Source organism: Lissotriton helveticus, chromosome 2_1 (genome assembly GCF_964261635.1).
Source record: "Lissotriton helveticus chromosome 2_1, aLisHel1.1, whole genome shotgun sequence".
NCBI classification, from domain to species: domain Eukaryota; kingdom Metazoa; phylum Chordata; class Amphibia; order Caudata; family Salamandridae; genus Lissotriton; species Lissotriton helveticus.
Genome location: NC_136059.1, coordinates 1,659,530,380 through 1,659,551,888, shown reverse-complemented (window position 1 = coordinate 1,659,551,888; position 21,509 = coordinate 1,659,530,380).

Below are 21,509 nucleotides of genomic sequence, written 5' to 3'. Positions count from 1 at the left end.
ATCACCCAGTCCCCGCACGTTCCAGGTCAATATCTTCAGGGGTGGGGCATCTATCTGTCGCAATACACCGCTAGAAGCGGTCTCCTGTGATTGTCGTGACGTGGTGAGGTGCGTTCAATTTGGGCCTCGCATTGCACCCAACCGTGCTGCGAGTCCTGCATCCCTGTGAGTGGATCGCGTGTGTTCATGGTCGTGTCGTGTCCTGTCGCGGAATACAATAATTAAAACAGTTGAACATTCCCCTCCCAACCCCCTCCCTGCCTCCCTGCTACACGGACATAGAACCGCCCGCCTCCCCAACTTAGCAGAGCGCATAGTCCCATCCCCACCCATTGTACTTGCTTGTAGGGGTAAGTAGTTCCGTGATGGCAGCCACCCCATCTGCCCTCTTCTGCCTCCTTCAGAGTGGAGTCCAAGGGCCGTACGCCTACCATGTTAAATGATTGTTGCCAGTGCCAATGCAGCCGGGCGGTCATGACTCGGGCTGTTCTCCTTCCTCCAGACCCGTCTCCGAGAACATGTCTTGGCTATGCCCGGGCGATGTTTGCTGACTCGCCTGGTTTTCTGTTCTTTGGTCGCGTTGTCCTCTGCCCGTGCGCCGAGGGGCCTCCACACGCCGCCAGCCGTCCAGCCATTCTCGTGCCGCTTCAGGAGTGTCAAAGAACCATGCTTTGTGATTATCAACGACTCTCAATTTCGCCGGGAAGAGCATGGAACAGGGCAACTCCTTTGCACGCAAGGCTTTTTTAATGTCTGTAAAAGTCTTCCGGCACCGGGCCACTTCGGCTGTGTAATCTGGAAAGAAGGCAATGGCGGAATTCTGTATTTTAATAGGCGGTGAGACCCTTGCTGTCTGGAGTATAGTGTCTCTGTCACGGAAGTTAAGGAGTCTAGCTAATACTGGCCGCGGGGGTGCCCCCGGTTTCGGTACTCCACCAGTGACCCTATGTGCCCTTTCGACAAAGAAGAAGTGGGAGAGACCCTTTGGCTGTAACTTTGTCTTAATTGGGTCCTCAACGTAGAGATCCATCGTTCGCTTGCCCTCTGACTCTGGTATGCCTAGGATTCGTACGTTGTTCCGCCTCGAGCGACCTTCCTGGTCGTCCAGCCTCTCCTGAAGTTTCTTGGTGACCATGTCCATGCGATCCATGGCCAGTTGCAGTTCGGAGGTGTCCACCACCAAGGATTTTGTGACCACTTCCACCTGCACCACCTGCTCCGTCATCTTGTGTAAGTCTGCCCTCAGCAGGCCAACGTCTGTAGAGATGGATCCCACCGTCGTCTGCACGCTAGAGAGGATTTTCATTAGGTCTTCTAATGTCCCCTTCTTGGTGCCATCCCCCTTTGGGTCCTTGCCTGTGGAAGGGCGCGCCTCCGGGTGTTGCGTGGTGGTCTTGTCGAAGGTGTATTTTTCAAGTTTCGACTGTGACGCGTTGTTCCTGGGTCCCCTTCCCGCCATGGTTCCTGTTTATGGCCCTGATGCTGGGCTAAGACGGCCGTGCAGCAATACCCAGGTACCCCAATCGTCCCGGGGCTTGAAGCAGCGTGGATGGTGGCCTGATGCGCAAGGATCGTCCGCTGAGGCGCGGAGACAAAATGGCGTCGCGTCCTGGGGCTCCCGCGTCACTGCGGAGTATGCTGCAATGGTGGCACATTCAATCAAAATTGCACGATACCTGTGTCACCGCAGTGCCCTCCTTACTGTACCGGAATCTGTAAATGTTTTAGTTCCCAGTCGCTGTGCAGTCCAGCAGGTATGGCGGGTCTCCTATAGGGCAACATATACGCCCCAGCCATATTGCCTGTTGCGTTGTTTGGCTGTGGGTGCCACTGGAGCTCACCGGTGCCGGCAAAAAGTCACTGTCCGCCCGGCAGCGGAAGCGGTTCCCTCGCCAGGCGACACCCCACTCTGCCGTTATGTGAGATGCCAGAAGGAGCGCGGCGTGGATCGTCCGGTGCCTGTTGGCCAGCACGTCGCGCGGGACCCCTTGTCTCTCTGGGCCTCGCACGGGTCTCTCACAGGATTTATTGCCCTGAAGAATTTAGGTGCCTCAAGGGGGCCGTGAGGAGGCAAGAACGGGCGTGATGGTCAAAGTGCACCAGTAAGGGGGCCGACAAGCCTCCCCACCCCAGCCCGCATATCACGCTGTAAGTGCGCCATCGTTGGGGCTCTGCACACCGCCCCTCCGGTGCCGAAGGTGCTCGCGGGGACAGCAGGCAGGAATGCCGTAGGGTGTCCAGGCAGCCGTTTTCCCTGCGCTACTACGTCCCTCGCGCAGACTTCACCCGTGGCTCGTCTTTGTTGTACCGCGACTTCCGGTGATCGCCCCCGTCTCGTGGGTACTTCTGGTCGGGCAACGGCACAGTGCAAGCTCGGTGCAGCCGGGACGTGGAAGGGCCCACACTGTCGCCGCGCTCCTCTCCAGGCCTCCCACATCGGATCTTGTCCAGAGTGGCGGCGGACGGTGCCCCTCGGTTTCTCCCCTCTGGATCAGCTTCTTGAGGAGTAAGTTCGCCGGATCAATGATCGGATTTATGCAATGGAGCCACCTCGTTCACAGAGCTCCTCAGCTACGCCGCCATCTCGGTCGGCTGGTAGCCACGCCCCCCAGAAAAGCTTTTTGTTACCAACCAAGGGCCTGATTCGCAAAGGTAAACTTAGACTTTAGTCTACGTGTACTACTTTTTGATATTCACAATGGTATGTGACTACTAGTAACTTTACTACCAGTACATTTACTAGTAGTAAAGTTACTAAAAATAAACTTACTACTAGTAGCTGTAAATCTAAGTTTACTACGTTTACGCATTCACAAAGATAAGTTGCTACTAGTAACTTTACTGCTAGTAAGCTTACTACTGGTAAGGTTATTACTAGTATAATTACTCTTAGTAAGGTTACTAGTTGGAACTTATCTTTGTGAATATCAAAAAGTAGTAAGCTTAGATCTAAGTCTAAGTTTACCGTTGTAATTCAGGCCCAAAGATTTGTTTTTGTTGTATTCATCTTTATAATTGAGAAGGTGTAATTAATGCGTATCGACAATATTTTTGTGTTATATATTTTTCTAATACATTTGAATGCAAAATGATGGTATGGAAATAATGTTTGCGTAAAGAGCTCCTTATGAATTGAAACTGATTAATTTCAAATGTATTGGTCAGGTTGGATACTGAACGAGTAGGGAGCAGCTAGCACAGTGCCAGTGCCATTACATTACCCAAGTAAGTTAATTTACCCTTTAGCATAAGATCAGATATTTTTAGGGAAATGGTAGATGGGATAAATGATTGATAAAGTTAGATTCAATGTGTGGCTGCAGGAGTAATGTTCCCTGGCCAGTTACAAGTTATGTGTCGTAACTAGAAATAAACATTCTTTTCTGTTTCTGATGCAAACAAGTGCTTCCTCAAAGCAAACTAATAAGAGACACTGAATGGTGCAGTCATGTTTTTGTGTTTTTTTACAATGTGCTACATCATGATATATTTTATTGCATCGGTTTTGCTGAACTATGTAATGTTTTGAATAATATTTTATGAAACTTTTTACGGATTAATTCACTCAAAATAAACACCTTTGAAATTTACAGGGAGAAGCAGGGCAAGAGAGGATTGGGAGGAAGACAGATTAGGTGAGCTTGAGTAAAAACAGTGTGGGATTGACAATCTCTATGTCAAGATTGCAGTTTATAAACCTATGGGGTGAGGAGATTGTTGAATGCGGGGGAGGTATTATTTAGGGGTACTCTGCAGGGAGGCACGGTAAGAAAGACAGACACAAGTCATAGGTGGGGCGAGTCACAGAATGAAGAAAATCAAGTCAAGACAGATGAAGAACTAGGCCGACTAGGAAGACTACTCTGGCTATAACTATTCATATTTTACTAGAGAAGAGTCTGTGTCTGGTAATGGCACTAAAGACATATGCAGATGATGAGAATGTTCCATATAAAATGAACAGAAACTGACAGCTGTAATTTCAGTGATGAATGAAACCACCAGCACATGAAGTCTCATCTGTATGCTAATTGAGGTAATTAGCAAGTAAAGAATTGGCTGTATGTACATAAAATTGTATTGGCTTCCGCTGTGTTCAACCTCTGACCAAGAAGGGCCTATATGAAGAGGAAAAAATACCCAGGGAACCAGACTGTGCACTAGCAATTTAGTCTCTATCAGTGTGGAGAACTTGCACAATGCAGGTACAGGTATCCAACATTTGCCAGGGTTAAATGAAAGACAGAGATACATAGAGAAAAGGAGAGGGTCTCAGACAAGATGGTTATGCCAGTAGGAAGGGATGTCTCCTCAGATACACTAAATTGTCCCCTGCAAAGAGATAAAGAAGTGAAATATGTGTGTAAGGAGGCACACTGGGGATGAATGATGATGAATGGGATTGTTGGTGCACAAATGCCCTCTGCATGTACATTCGAGTGTTATCAAAATAGAGGTTTGCTGCATTGACTATTTATGACAAAGGAGAGATGCCTTCATAACAAGTGTTTTTTTGAAAGACTCGAGATCACATGTTCACGCCGCATGGAGTCTATGGGATCATGGAATCTGTGGTCAGCAGTGGTACACACATAGGTTTGTGTGTGAAAAAAGCGAACAAGAAGTGTACAACTTTTGTCTCTTTGCATAACACCTGTTAAGTTGTACTGTTTTTACACATCAAGAAAGAAAAGTCTGAATTAAGTCTGCTACTTGCTAAAGTTTATTCTATGAAGAGTTCTTGATTCAACAAAAGCAGATATATAAATAAATTTGTAATAGGAAGCAGCCAAGTAATCAATACGTTTCCTTCCTATCAATGAGGCATCTTCAAGTTTGAGATTCTCAATGTTTAATTTGATCCTGAGATAGGACAGATTTTATATGTCCTATCAAAGTAAATATTGTCATATACTACATGTAAAGTTTAATGAAATTCCAAATTGGACCAATGATATGTAACCAACTTTTGCAAAAACACAGTTTCTAGTTAATATTGTAGAGGACCAGATTGTGGAGAACAGGTTAGTTCTCTATAATACATCTTAATAGAATAGGAAGTAGCCTGGAAAATATCCAGCACACACTTCTAAAGGAGTGTCCATTAGGCAGAGTGGTGGAGCTAACTGATGCCCCCCGCCACCCCATCAATATTTAATGGTGTCCACTTAATATTTAGTACCAAAGTGAAAGCAAAACACCGTGCTAGCCACACACACAGAACAACTAAACAGCCAATCAGCATTTGAACCTGTGAATAATCAAGGGTTAGAAGCAAAGGGGGTTGTGGCCTTACAGTCAGAACTTCTGACCTTGGAACTGCGGAGAAAGTTTGAAGTTCCAGCCTTGCCTCAACATTCTGGGGCTTATTTGCAAGCCCCTTGTGATGCACCGCTGGCGCAATCTCCTGCCCCATATTTAAAAGGACACGCAAAGCCACCCTGCGTGGGTTAGGAAGCCCTTTTAAAAATGGCTTCTTCTCACACAACAATTTGCATGAATGAGGCGTGGCATGGGTGTTGCTGTGGGTGCAACACCCATGAATTCTGCAGCATTTCCAGATTTATGAGAATTTGGAAACCTGGTAATGCGCCACAATACTACGCCACCCAAGGGATGACTTGGCTATGTGCAGCGAGGAGAAATGTTACATTTCTAATCCTTTTGTCCTCTTTCTAGGGGTACTGCATCCTGCAGTACATATTGGAAGAGTAAATCAACTCTTTTTATTGTTTTTGTTCCCTTCCTGCAAATAAACAATCTCCCAGCAACACAGACACCCTTGCACCATGTCACAATGGTGCCTGCATGGCACATGGTAGCTGATTGTGAGCCAGCTCAGGGGTACCCACAGGGATGTGTCATATTGTTGTAAATACGAAGTATCCCTGTGTTTTGAAAGTGCTGCAGTGTGGTGCAGCCAAAGGGCTTGTGGTACTGCGCTGCAGCATTTTCTTATAAATAAGACCCTCTGTGTTTCAGGGCGAATAATTTTTTTCCCTGTTCCTAAGAAAATATGTAATATAATTTGGTGCTCATGTAAAGTGCTATGATACTTTTTGTCCAAGTCTGTGCGCTATAAAATTGCTAAAAAAATGAAATGCTGCCACGATAGACTTAAAATCTGCTGTCAGAATGTTGCTGGACTAGCAGGACAGCAATATTTTACCGGGTTTCACAGATCTACTTTGAAAAGGGCATACATAGCTTGGGTATGACAGTCACCATTAAAGTGCCCTTAGTTACCCCTCAAGGGTGTTTTAAAAGTGAAGGTGATTTTGTCTCAAGCAAGAGTCAAAATGATGAGTTATCTCCTCCCAGACTTAGTGGGCTCATTTTGCTCAGGTAAATGTTGATATATTAATAGTATTTTGATTTTTATTTATGTGGAAAAATAGTACCAATGGTGCACAGCTCTGTTTGAAAGCTCCTGTAGACAACTAGATGAGACTTCAATAGAGGAATTTGAGGCTGTAGCGATGCCTCAAGTCATTTGATGCTACAGCAACAAATGATGGACGTATTGCTGAGTGAATCAAACATTCACCCCCAGTCAAGAGATCTGGGTTAAATCTATCATTCTTCTGCTCACTACGCCACCCCAGTTTGGACCCAGTAACATGCAAATCAGTCTTGACCCTGCTCCTCATGGGAACAGTCCATCCTGAACTGCTAAGTTGACGCCTCACTGGACTGGAAACAAGCATCCTGGGACCGGTTTCGGGGTTTCACCCCTCATCAGCCAGACTATCTTGAATTCAGTGGCACAGCGAGAAAGTCATTTGGTGGCACAAACTTCACGCAGAAGGGGCAGCCAAATATTCAGTAAATCTAGTATAGAAAATATTGCTTTTTGCATATTATGCAACAAAAGCTTCCCACCCCTCTTTTGTATAGTAAATAAGCAGGACAATTTTCACCCACTTGAATGAATATTGAATATGAATATTTATTGATTCTTCTAACTATTATTAGTGGTGTCCAAATTAATGTTTATATGTATTTTATTGGATTCATGTGTGTGTGTGTGTGTGTGTGCATGTGTGTGTGGGTAAGTGTTTGCACATGGTTAAACCCTGAATAATCCAAACACTATCTTTCTGAGAAATTATGCATTATGAAGGCTGGTCCCCTTAGTGTGTTTAGGTTCATGCAAGCTGGTGTATCAAAAACAAAAAGTCCAGTTATATGTGTGTGTAAATACATTAATAGTCTGTGTAAATGGAAGCAGTCCCAAACCATCCTTTGGTTCCTGGTGCCAAAACAACGGCTTTCTGAAACCTAGTTATGTCATTGTAGAAACAGGCGCAGCCAGCACAGTTAAAAGCAGTGGGGTGTGGCAAGGTAGTGGGGACAAGTCGAAAGACAACGGGATAGGTAAAATTGAATAAATAAATAAAACCCCTTACCCTCCGACTCCGCAATGCGGTGAGCGCAAAGTAAGTGGTTTTATTTACTTTTGTATTTAATTGTACCTATCCCGTCGACTTGTCCCTCCCCACCCCACATAGCCCCACCACTCTTACCAGTGCCAGCCGTGCCTGTGCAGAAACCATGTTAGGGTACCAGGACGCTATGTCCCCTGCATATCAGGCGCAACATTGACAGTGTCTAATTTCCCCTCTCCAATATGTAACTCCATTTCCAGTTTGCTTGGCATCCCAGTACAGTTTTGGGTAGTGTTTCTTTGGGCTTGGGTGGGGAAACATAGGATCACCTCAAAACACCCATACCTTTCTCCCTTGCAAACAAGAGTTTGGAGAAATTGGGACAGGTACCTATACTTCAATGAAAGTTAATCAAAATAGAATTTGTTGGCACGGCAAAAGGATACAAAAGACTACTGAGCCATCTCTATCTTTCTCCATAGACAAACACATAGCGTATTATGATATATAATTGCATTTTTTATTCAAACCTCAACTCCATTAGGTACCAGCACCTTAGTATCTTATCTATTTTTGTTTTGCAATATATTAATTGTGTACCTTTCCAACTTATAAACCAAAGATCCACCCTTATTTTCAGCTAATGCCGTGATTTGGTATTGATTTGTTTGCTAGGTATTACAATTGTATTTAATTTCTAACCCTATCACCACATCCCCGAGTAAGCCTTAGATGCTTGCCCAAACTTCCATTGGAGATTCACGGAGTAAAAAGATAGTATTTGCTCATACAGTCTCAATGCTACAGTACCCAAGTCCCTCGATCACCAGCGCTAAAGTATTGAAAACCCTTCAGCAATCATAATTCCTCAGCGAGAACTAGCAGGCACAACTGGATTAAAAAAGAAGTGAGTCCAAAAAGGTGCACCACCCACAGGATTCCAACTTAACCTTCTACTTTATTATTTAAGCTCTTCACTCCTTGCTACCCTGGATTAAAGCTGTCCACTCCGGAAACAAAAATCTGCAAACACAAAAACCGGAAAATGTTTTTCAGGTGAGTTAACAAACCTTAAACTAGATGTTTGGAGAGATGAAAGGAAAGAAAGAAGAGAATATGGCACACCAGAGAATGGGGTGTACCACTCTACAAGGCTCTTCTATGAAGCAAAAATGAAAGTTGATAAAATGTCCTTCTCTGAAAAGTTATAAAGAACTGTTTCACATTGTCTCTGAATTTCAGCACCTTGAGCCCATAATTGTCGAAATACCACCATCAAAAGTCCCTAATGACAATATTGTACTTCTTTTTTTATCTCAGAGAACATTTCTGCTATCCGGAACTCCATCATAAATGATCCAACTCTGCAGTATCCTCAAGTTATGTCTTTATGTTCCCTTTCACCTTGTAACTAGCTGCTCAGCCAATGTGAGAGTTCCCTGTAGAATGTTGGTGTTATTGACATATGTAGAATTCTTGAGTGTCTGGTGTGAGTGTTGTCAGTTGGAAGATGGGCTGAGCAGCTAGCAGGCTGCTCCTGGTGGGGCTTGCTGTAAATACTTCCTGAGGACTTAATAAACAACATGTAACTCAACTCGGCTATGCCTAGTATGTCTCCCGAACACGTAGGGCCAGCCCACTACATTTTTGCAACGTGCCAACCAAGAGGAGTTAAGCTAAAGCTGGTGGGTCTAAGAAGTAAGGAGTTTGAAACAAGTAACAAGAAACTATAGATAAAGAATCTGGTCAAGCACGCTTCACAGCCTCACCAGTGTCCTCTACAGCGGACAGCCCCAGCCCAGGTGTGTTGTGGCCTGATCTATGTTCTTTCAACACCTGGAAATACGTTATCTAGGCTGCCTACATCTTGCAGAAGATCTTACGCTACAAGAAAGGCCTACAGTGTGTCTGGGAGTTAGGTAATCAGTGGCTGCCTATGTTTCTGCCTCTAGTGAGGAGTGAAATGCAACTGTTTTGCGTAAGACTGTTTTTCTGCAAGTTCATCATCTTTGACTGTATTCAAGTTTGAGATCTTCCTTTGTGTGGGCTTTGGTGTGTGATTACTACTCGGCAATCCTCCGTGCCAGCGCAACACTGGTGTAAGCTCTACTTGTACCTGTTTACTTTCTACCTTTGGCGTTTTTAAAGTTATACGGCTGGAGTATACTTTTATTGATTCATTTCTCTACCTCCTGCATGAGGAGACCGTCATGGTGAGGAATGTACAGTTTTAAATTTAATTCAATGAGTGTTTTGTTTTGCCTACTGTGAGGCCTGTAAAAGAAGACAGTTGTGCTTACCTTGACCACGGTGTTGCGCAGACCAGCTGTAGAGCCTTTCATGATGTCTTCGTTTCTTGTCAGTCTTCAATGCTGCCTCCGGACGTCTTGCAGCAGGAACATGCCGGGAGCCACTCAGCGTGTGTCTCCTGTGCATGCATCTTTTGGTTGGTGTCTCTTGTCATTCTATGCAGTTCAGATGACAATAAAGCTGGTTCATATTGAAGGGGACCACGAACGTCGCTGCGTCTTGATCGTTTTTCCCCCTTCATGGATCTGCTCCAATGCTTTACAAGCAACAGCACAGCTCACTGTCACAACGTTTAGTGGTGAGTTTGATTTCTCTTCAGACCCTGGACACAGAACTTTGCTGGCAGATCAAGTGGTATGTTCAGTTTACATAACAAGACCTGGTGTCCTTTGGTCTTCAGTGGGGGTTGTATCTGCTGCTAAGTACTTTCTGGTTGCAAGTCTCCTGGAGCTGCTTTGTCTCTACTCAGTAAATGAAATGAATTCGTACTTGTATAGCGCACTTATACCCTGAGGTGTCTTGGCGCTGTACGTATACCGCTGTTGAAGCCTTCCTAGCTTTTCCCTGTGAAATGCCCACTCCTGGGCACCCCCAAGGTGAAGCCAGGCATCCCAGCACTGTTGGGGCCTTTGTGAAGATTAAGCAAGCTATTGCCCAGAGTTGCAGAGTGGGGCCCATGATTAGAATAGGCATCGAGGCGAGAATTATCAGGTCCGAGGAAATTGAGCCCAAGACCCGCCGAGGCGGGAATTGAACCCTGGTCTCAGGCCAGACCTCTGCATCAGGGTCTGCCGCTCTAACCATTGAGCCACACTTCTACTGTTTGCGTCCTTGGAATTCGTGTCCCTCATTATCGCGTTGACAGGTACACCAGTGTCATTTTTGTAATGTAAAAACTCCTATGGCCATTTTATCATTTCAATCTATTTTGTGGACAGGGAGCCTCCAATGATCCTGTTACAGCACAACATCAAAATCCACCTCTATTTGCTGCTTGTGTCCTCATCCTGGTCATCTCTACAGATCTTCAAAGTATAGCTTTTTTTCCAGACCTCTGGAAGGCAGTGTGGTGATGTACTTGCTACTACATTTCATATTCCAGATCATCCTTTCTGGAATGTGGAATGTGGTGTGAGGAGCTTTCTGCCAAGACCGCGGCCTATAAACCTTTATGCTTAAGGTTGACACGATTCTTGTTGCTTCATTGTGTCTGTGTCACTACAGATTTGGCGATGAGTTGGTCACAGCATAGAAGCCACATGTGTTCGTGCCAGAAGGGTCTCTGTTCCTGCCCACTTCATTGGAGTGTTTAAGTTGGACGTTGGAGAAGAAGTTATCCGTGCAGAGGACCCTACTGTCAGGCCAGTGCTAGGAATTGGATGAGTGTATGTGAATATAACTTTCTATTTAAGTCAGTGAAATCACCGTGGGAAGGTGTTTGCCAAAGTGGAGCGCGAGCTTGGAGCGCAAGTGTATACACAGTGAACTGTATGTGCGGGTCGTGACAGGCACATCTCAGCAATCTGAAGTGCAATTATCCCAGTGCAGTGCTCACGCACTTACTGTCTCGTCATCATAGCACTCGGAGGAGCATCGATCCTAGAGCAGTGCTCGCGCACTTAAACTTTCGTCACCGTTTGATGGACCCCTTTGTGCTGCTGATTCTGTGCGCTGATCCCCGAGTGTGACTACATCCTACAAATGCGTACGGCACATAGGAAGACATATTAATTCGGGGACAGGCCAACCTATGCAAAGGGAAAAGCGTCCTCATTACAGCATTTTCTTTTCTTCTTGCAACAATATGTCTCTGCAGACAACTGTGATGCCCACACATTCTGTGAGCAACTTTGTGATAGTGTTTTGTGATATTGCGTCCTGGAACAATCGATCCTCACCACTGTGGTACGCACACAAATGCTGTGCCTTCCAGTTGACCTTGGTAATAAGCAACTGTGATATGTGCACATGTGCATGTTTGCTGTCTTATCCCTAGTGTAAATACACACACTTTTAAGGGTGCACTGTGAAGAACATTTCTAGAGTTTGGAGCTCAAGTTTTTCATCAATTGTAATATGCACATATGTATTGAAGTTTGGTGTGTCTTGTTATAAATGTTTATAGTATACATACACATCAAATGTGTTAAAAATTGTACCGGCAATTATTGTTTTTTTTCTTTTAATTTCAGTTTGGGATTTAAGGGTGTCTAGTATTTCTACTCAGGGTATAAAGATCGAGTTTCTGTATTTTGTTTTTTGTAAAGAAGCAAGATATTTTGGTGATGTCCTTGTTACTAAATTCTACATTCCTGATCATCCATCCTGGAATATGGAATGTGGTATGAGGAGTTTGCTGCGAGGAAAGTTCTGTGACTGTCAGTTGCTGCTGGAACTGCAGAGACAGAGGCCAACAAACCTTTATTGTAAGAAGCTGGCCTGGTATTTGATGTACACTTATGTAAGTGGACCCCCTGCATCAGTCCAGACAACTATTATAGTGATTTAGGAGGTCTTAGACATCCATAGAAAGCTCTCTAAGTGGTAGCTGTGGAGAGCAGCCTTCAGGCTTCGTCGAGAAGGAGTGTAAAGCAGCTTATTTTACCAGAACACAATCTTATATGTAGAGATTAAGTGAAAAAGAACCACACAAGGTATTTATAAAAATATGTATTTATTGTATAATACTCTCTAACACGTTTAGATATCTGCTACCCGGAGATATGCACAATGCACACAATACTTTGCATAGAAATCACTGTAAGTAGCACAGAATATACAGTGAACCTCAGGGGGGACCAAACCATATATTAAGAAAGTAGTATATGAACCACGACTCGGGTGAAGACAAGGTCTAGAGGACATAGAAGTGCCGGGTCCCCAAGGAACCATCCAAGGTGAGTAACTAGGAACCCCATGGAGATCGTGTACAGTGTGGGAATACGGCTGTTTTCTCCATACAAGTCAAGGTGTAAGTCATGGTTGGATTTTCTAACGATTAAGGACCCTTCCCAGTGGACCGTGAAGAAATCCTGTGGAAGACAGAAGGTTGGAGAGCCACCCCACCCGTGGATACCCTAGTACCTTCATTACCTACACCTAAATCGCCATTGTTTCCAATAGGTGACTTCAGGAAAGTGCGGAGTGACGATCACCAGTAATCATCACAATGTGTATTTTTAACAGTCTGACATCCTGCTAAGATCAGAAATTAAAATGTACTGTATTCTGCCCTGTAATTATGATTCCTACTGTTAATAAAAAGAATTAAAAAAGAAAAAGGCACCAAAGATTGAATTGGTAGTGAGCGTAGACATCAGCGTACTGGCTACATATGTGATCTTCTGGCAGTTTTTGTAAGCACCTTTTCCACAACATTCTGAGCAAGTTGAAGTAGATGTAAGGTTTTAGTCCAGATATTCAAAGTAGATGGAATTAGCTTAGCCAAGGTAAGACTGAATTACAGCATTTACTACTGACAGAATATGGCTCATTGCATCGCAATGTAATACATTGCATGCTTTTACAACACAGTTGTTGTTAGTACGCAATGCATTTACATCGCACGTCATTACAACGACTTGCTCTAGGAGGCACGCTGGACTTAGGAATAGTATTAACTACTATTCCTACTTCAGTTTGCGCAGCAGTAGGGAAGGTTTTGGAATTCATTTCCAATACCTCAGCGCCCCCTACTGTAAGTAATTGTAATGACTTGCAATGTAAATGCATTGCGTACTAACAATGCAGTTGTTGTAATAGTAGCGCAATGTAATTGCAGCATTGTAAACGCTGTTTCCCCAACTGACATATGCAAAGAGGGGTCAATGAAGGGGAGAATTGTTTTTGACCCACAGAACTGCTACATTTTGCGCCACTGTCGAAGGATCTATAGGGGCTGCCCTTCATATCTGGCAATAAATTCATGTTCCATTCTGCAACTAATAAAGGGGAGGTAATTCAGATCTCGGTTTTGGTCGGGTTCATCTTGAGCAAGTCATTGTTTATCCATCTAATGAGAATGTCGACGGTCTCTTTAAAGAACTTCTTTTGATTGGAAAACTCTTGTAGTCTAGATAAGCTGAGAATTATCAGGATTCAATACATTCATACCCCTTCTGGTCGGACAATTGAATAAAGGGCTGAACGTATACATTAAACAGAAAGAGCAAAAAGTTTGACTATTGTGGGACTCTATAGTCAATGCCATATGCCTTTGAATAGTGCTGGTGAAGAGCGACTCTTGTGATCCCAATGAAATTAATGTTATTATTCGCTTCATAACCATACTGTGCTTCTCGCTGCTTCTAAGGCCTTAAGCATGATGTTGTTGTAGTTAATGTTATCAATTGCAGCCCATAGTTCTAAGAGGACCAACATGTGTTTCTCATTTCTCAATGAGCTGGCAAAGATCATCGATGGCTGGCAGCACTACCAGTTTGGTGGTATGAGTTGGATAAAAGCCCGTTTGTTGCTTGTCCATTAGGCCATTAGATTCTGTAAAGTCCTAAGGCTGATACAGGTCAACTTTTTTCAGACGTTTGCCATGTAAATTAGCAGTGAGATGGGTTTAAGAATGCTCATGTTATTGACTGCCAGGGTGGGCTTCTTTAGTAGAAGGTCACAATATGGCTGCCTGTAGTGACACGAACACAATGAAGCAACAAGGCTTGTGTCAACCTTAAGCATAAATGTTAGATGGTAGGATCCTTCTGCATGGTTACCCTCACTTTTTGCCTGGTGCTAAGCTTTTTTTGACTAGTTTGACTGGGTCCTGCTAATCAGGACCCCAGTCTCTCTGCTTTCTCCCTTAAATTGTTATGTTCAGTACTCAGGTACATCCCAGATTAGATGCTAGGGTACCCTTATCAGTCCCTGGTATATGGTACTAAGGTACAAAGGGCATAGGTACCCCAAAGGTCCCCCATGGGCTGAAGCATGTATTATGCCACCCATGGGAGACCATTCAAATTGTGACTTCAGGCTTGCCATTGTAGCCTGTGTAAGCTGGTGCTAGTACCACTTACAAAATATATAGGCTTCCTGTGAGGGTACCCCTACATGATTAGGACACCCTTACAGCCTATGGAGTCCATTCTCCTGGGTTGTAAGTGAAGCAGCCATATAGCGGGGCACCGCGTAATTACATGATGACAATCTCAAAACTGGCTGCAGCGAATCATATCATGTTTGGTATCAAACATGTTGGAATCATACCCCCACACCATAAACAGTGTGAGATGTATGATTCCAAGCACTGGAAGAACCCTCCGTTAGGCTCTCCATGTTCCTGGTACCAGTCTTCTAGACCCGGACGGCACAAAATGTTTGATGCCAACCAGAGACATGATTCTGCCCTCCTACTGCTGAGCCAAGCTCAAGCAGGGGAAGGCAGAACAATAAGTATCCTGTCACAGGGAGGTGTGCCCATTTCCCAGACAGGATTTAGTGTATTGGGCAGGGTGGGTGTGCTTGCCAGTGCCACTCAGTCTGCATGAGGGGCATATTTGGTGTCGCCATGCATTGTACAGTTCAAACCAGCTCTGACATGAAACTGGACAAAGGACATGGGAGTAACCTCCCCACTGTCCAGACACTCTCCTGGGAGGGTCCCCTGAATCGTCCCAACCCTTTACTAAGGGGACTTAAGTGCTTACCTGTGGTTGGGTCCCTCGATTCGTCATGGGACACCTTTCAATTCAGACACCACTTCAACTTCTACCGTCTGGGCACTCTGGACTTCGCTGGACTTTGTTTGTGCTTGACTTCATCCCCCTTTTCAGTCTGCTGCATTATCTGTGCCTGTGCACCATACAGGAACCTTCCAAGACCTGTGGGCATCCAAGACACTTGAAGGAATCTCCCTTGAAGTGAAGGAGTCACTTCCCTGCATCCACAAGCGCCAAAACCAATCTGACCAGTCTGATAATACTGAGCTCCTACGGACTCCGAAAGGTTCAACAACACAGGTGGTTATTCTCCACAGCTCTCAAGGCCTGCTCTGTCCTCTCACAAAGTTTGAGGCCAGTATCCCTTATGGGAGCTGCAGGAACCACACCCCTGTGCAACGCATCACATTGCCGTTGCCAAGGCTTGTTGGCTGCTTTCCATCAAGATCTTCGGGCTCCGGGTAGCGCCAACCTCGAGTATTTTCCTATGGACCATTGTATGGTAAAATGCATTTCGGGTGAAATTCCAAAAATGTGGGAGGGGTGTCCATCTGATCGAGAGGGACAGAGTCTCAAAGTTAATTAAAAACCAGAAAAGGATCCTTTTTGTATCACTCACTCTCCGATCCACACCATTCGTAACAGTATATATTCTATAAGTGAAGTGAAAATTCCTCTACCTTCTGACACGTATCAAAACTCTCTATACACCGACCACTGTATTATGTAAAGGTGTCTGATTTACTACAGATTGGTATATATAAAATTAAAATATAATGTATATAATATTTCATCGTAATACATAAAATATCCACATTTTAAAATCACATACTATCTATTACATGTAAAAAATCATCACAGATCCATCTCGAAATACTCTTCCTCTTCTGATAGCTGTTGGTAACAATAACCCTAAATTCTTCAAATGCACAAATAATTATTACCAAATCACTTAAAAATTACAAATCTTTATCTCAAGTTGTCGACATGGCGTTTCAGTGGTTTTTTAGAATGATTCGCTCCACCTTCTTCAGGACAAACAATTTTTTAAAAGACATAGGTTTATCTAAAAAGTGAAAGAACAATATTCAAATATTCAATCCAATTTAAAAATTAGAAGGCAAATTTACATAAACAGGCTCTTTCAGGTAGGTGAAATACACCTTTTATATCTGTAATGTATGGATAGTATAGGGGTTCCAAAATAAAGAGACCCAAGGATTAGAATACATAGAACGTGAGGACCACTTATGGTTGAATGTGAAGAGTGGGTTACAAAAAAGAAAGCGACTCAGAATTTATGTTACTCAAAGAACAATGAGTTTTACAAAAGGCATTGACCATTGGTCACAAGTGAGTTTTGAATACTAAGGGTCCGATAAGGATGCTGTAGGAAATGGCTCCGACCCTCAGTCGGACCCATTCCTATGGCATCATAATCTCCTGTCTGGATTTATTTCCGACAGACCCATTTGGATGGAGTTGGTCAGAAAGGAATCCGAACCAGATTTCTGAATGGCTTTCGATGGGCTTGGAGAGCCCATCAGCCATTAAGATATCCTCCTGTAATCCTAAGGGTGGTTCTTTCCGCCTGAGGAATTACAATGTCGGATTCCAATAGCCTTTCTGTGCCGGCCTTCCCGACACAGAAAGGCTGTTGGAAGTCGACTTTGGGGGCCCCCAGCAGGGCCCCATGGGTGCACGGCCTCCAGGGTGTGGCCAAGGAGGCACCTAGTGTGCCCCTGTGTTGATCCCTACAGCTCGTTGCAGGTACCTTGAGGTGCATGTCACCAAATCCAATATTTGTAAAGCGCGAACAATTAGATTAAGCGAGCTATTGCCCAGAGTCACATGGTGCTGGGCTGACCTGCTGCAGGCAGCAAGGATCGGTCCGTGAGCCCCTGTGTTCTGGAGTCAGCTGCCCTGGCCGATGAGCCACACCTATTCCACTGGGGTGCAAGGATGAACTGCACTTGGTCTCTTTACACTGAGAGCATGCACTCCGGTTGGAATGCATGCTCCCATTGTAAAGAATAGGATTGCGACCAAATAGTGTTCGGTTGCATCCTAATTGCTGGTTTGGGACCGCTGACAGGAGGTCAGTTGGTCCCACAAATGAATCGATGTCGGACGGACTCCGGTCCGTCCGACATCAAAATCGGCCCCTAAGTGTGAGGAATGCATATATTATGAGTATGAAAATGGATGAGAGGATGCATCGAGTGGTATTAGAGAATATAAAGAAATAACACACTGAGCCTGTTTATGTAAATTTGTTTTTTAATTTTTCAACACATCTTTTGGTGCTGAAGTTATGCTTTGCTGGAGTTGGTCGTAAGATTGATGCAACTCCAGCAATGCGTCAGAAAACAGAGTCAAGTCCCATGTTAATCCCATGCCAATCCTTATGCCTGATTTGAGAAGGCACAGAGATTTTGATGCAGTCAAGTCGTAGAGTGAAGCAATGAAAAGTTGTAAATTTCACTGAATCAGCTTTTAACGTGGGAACGCCTACCCTGCATGCATTAAACTTGGTGCATGTATATTGGGATGCAGGCCTCTACAAACTGCCACATTGGGCCCAATATGGCAGTTTGTAATTATGGAGCAGTGTGGAGCACTGATTGCGCTGCTGCAAAAAAAGAGGCTGATGCAGCACTAGGTCCTAATAAATATGGCCCTAAGTTAAGACCTGAAGCATAAGTTTGGTATTCACAAAGGGACATATGAATAGTAGTTTTACACCTGCAGAGATTCCCTACTCTGGTGGAACCCACCCTGAGTGCGGAACCTCCATAGGCATAAAGATACTACTCGTAAGTACTTTTGAAAAATACAAAACTTAGACTTCAGGTCTAAACTTAAACTTCAGGGCCCCTATTAGGTATAGGGCGCACTTTCCCTAATGCACCTTAAAACAGGCGCACCGCGCGCAAACATGGAAAGTGCACCCTATTACTTAGAACCTGTGCGTCCCTGGGGGCAACGCATTCAAGTGAGATACAGAGTGGCTTTGAAGCAGCCGCTCCGTGTTTCACTGTCCAGACGGTAACCCAAATGCACTTTTAAAGGGGATTAGATATACCCTTGCAGGCAGGTACAGTGAGTGGCTGCACCCACCTGCATGGGGATGTCTGAGGGGTCCATGGGACCCCCTTTCCCCCCTCCAGAGTGCTGCCATCAAGGGACGCACTGACAGTGCCCCTCCTGAGAGCTTCTTTGCCTTTGCACCCACTTCTGTAATAGGGTGCGGGTGCAGAGGCAAAGGGATTCCCTCATTTGTATGGGGCACATCCTCATGCAAATGAGGGAACATACTGTTGAGAAAGCTCTGGCGTTGTATGTGCGCCAGCACTTTCAATATTACAGAAGGGGCAGCACAAGCATCTCCAGTGCCTCTGGCCTGTGGGTTCATTTGAGCATCACCTTTGTTTCTTTTGGGCTCCCCTAATTGCTCGGGCCTGCCCTGACTCCCCTGCCAGTGGTGAGTCCCCTGGACCTTGCTAGTTCCAACATTGCACCATCTTCGGTATCCACGTGGGTTGTACTTGCCAAGGCTTGTTGGTGCTTCCGACGGACACCGACCCCTCAACTGATGATATCCGACATGGGACAGCTCCTGGTCTTCCTCAGAATCGCGTGGTCCTCACAGCTGTAGAGTAAAGGTCACCGTCAACTCTCCTGTAACACCCGACATCTGTGGGCATTCATCTTCCAGATCTTCAGCTGCTACTTCACTCTGTAGCTTACAAGCCTTTTATCCATTTTTCATCCCAGTCTTTTGGCTGTCAGACCATTGTTTAATCAGGGCAGTGTTTACAGTTGATAACCAGATCCAGACGATGTTTGTAGTTAGTGACCTGGTCAAGGCTTGGTACACAGATCATTGTTCACTCGGCTTTGATCAAGGCTCAGTTTTTCAGGTCTTTGTTCAATTGCCTTGATCAAAGCCTGGTCCTTCAAGTCATTGTTTAATCACCCTGATCAGGGCCCAACAGTCAGACCATTGTCTAGATAACCTGATCATGGTGTCAAGGATGTTACCAGGCTGGGAGCAGGAGATGGAAAACAAGCTTGTTTACACAGGGCGTGGGTGTCTCATGGCTTTCTGTTGAACTGCAAAGAACAGGGGGTTGGGTGTGTGACAGTTCCTGGGCAGAAATGCAGGCTGCAAGATGGTTTTTGTCGTGTCAGTTTAGATTTTCCTCAGGCATCAGCAGAAATGACCAGGTGGGTCGTGTAGAAGTGTTTGACACGAGATGGCAATGAAAAAAACAATGGAGTCCCGGTACAGATGATGCTAATCAGAAAAACACTTTTCCTCACTGATGCATACATGTGCCAAAGCGCAGAAATATTGCAAACATTAATTACAATTTTACAGCACCAAACAGTAGTAACACAGCCAAGAGTGGGAGAAGGGCAGGCGGGCAGACACTGCTTCCCAGTGTGCTGTAAAAATTAACTTTCCATAGGCTCTGAAGTACCATTGCATCACAGGGGAGTGCTAAATCGGAAATAGAGCAGTTTACCCCTACTTTAAATGTACAGAATTGTTCTGCTCATGGAGGCTGTGACCATTCCCGTTCTCGTGTTTGAGATCGTGCAGCCTGTGATTGCCTCATTGTTCTGCTGTGGAGTTTGTATGAGCGCAGCAAAGAGAAGAGCGGCATGAAAGTGACGCATCAGAATGCATGACAACTCATAGAGATGTTTTAGAAAAGACTAGAGCGCATTGAGAAGAGGCATTGGGGATTTGAACTAAAATGAAACGTACACGCTGGTGGGCTCTGTACTTGGCGCTGTTTAGCGGCATGTATGTGAAGAGTCGAGAGGTGCAGCGCTGTCAGAGACGGGTCTCGGAGGACCAGCCGCCGGAAGGCTCTCTGCGGCGGGTGGAGGCAGGAGAGCCATGGAAAGGAAAACAAGCATTAGCCGCGCGGCCGTGAAAGGCACACGGCCGCGCGGCAGCAAAAGTGAAAGTGATCGCGATCAAGGGCGCATTCACGCTCGCTGGATCAAAGAAGCCGCAAGCCAGCTGGGGGTAGGGGAAAGCTTTCACAAGTGCTTAATTAAAGAAGCCGCGACAGCTTTGCACGTCGAGTGCGCTCTTCTGCGCGTTCTTTTTTTTCAGTTTAATAAGTTTTTATTTTGCGTAAAAGAAAATAATACAACAGAATATAACAGCATGACATAGATCAGAACCAATATGAGACAATCATGAAAGATAAGTGGAGATGAAAAAAAGAAGAAAAAAAAGGTTCAGATAAAATATGAAATGGAAGACAATAGTAGAGAGAAAGAAAGAGAAGAAAAGAAAAGAGAAAAAGAAGAAGAGAGAAAGAAAAGGGGGAAAGGTTAGGGAGGGGGAGAAGAGGATAAGAAGGTAGAGAAAGGTAGCCAGGTAAGATCAGATTTGATTTTTAAGGTGACAGAAGTAGAAGAAGCAATTGCAATTCTGTGCTCATCGCATACAAAATTCCACCAGGTATGCACAGACAATTTAGAGTTATCCTTCCAGCAAGACAAAATTACTTTGAAAGCAGTTGCAATGAGAAGATCAAACAATTTAGCGTTATACGAATGTAAGTCCAAAACTTCAGATAGGGAACCTAAAAAAATATGCAACGATGAAAAAGGTTCAGATAAATGAAAAATACGCATGCAATATTTCCAAACTGCGTTCCAAAAAGTGAAAACTGATGGGCATTCAAATAAGAGGTGAGTGAGTGTGCCAGGGAGAGATGAACAGGACCAACAAAGGGGTGAGGAGGAAGGGGAGAATTTTGTTATGCTTACTGGGGTAATTAGAGCTCTATGGTAAAGAAAAAAAAGTGACTGAGTAATACGGGCTGAAAGCGAAGTCTTAAACAGTTTAGTCCATAAGTGATCCCAAACATCAACAGATAACGAGAAAGATAAATCAGTTTCCCAAACAGTTTCAGTAACAGTTTTAGGCCTAAGGCCAACATTGTCTAATAACAATTTATAAATTAGAGCAGCTTTGGGTATTTGTTGAGTAAAGATAGTATATAATGGAGTGGAAGGAGTAAGGGAAGGAAGGAGATCAAAAGTAGGAAGGGTAGATAGGTGAGATAGAATGGCAGAAGTAATAATGTCAAATTCTTTGCGAAAATGTACA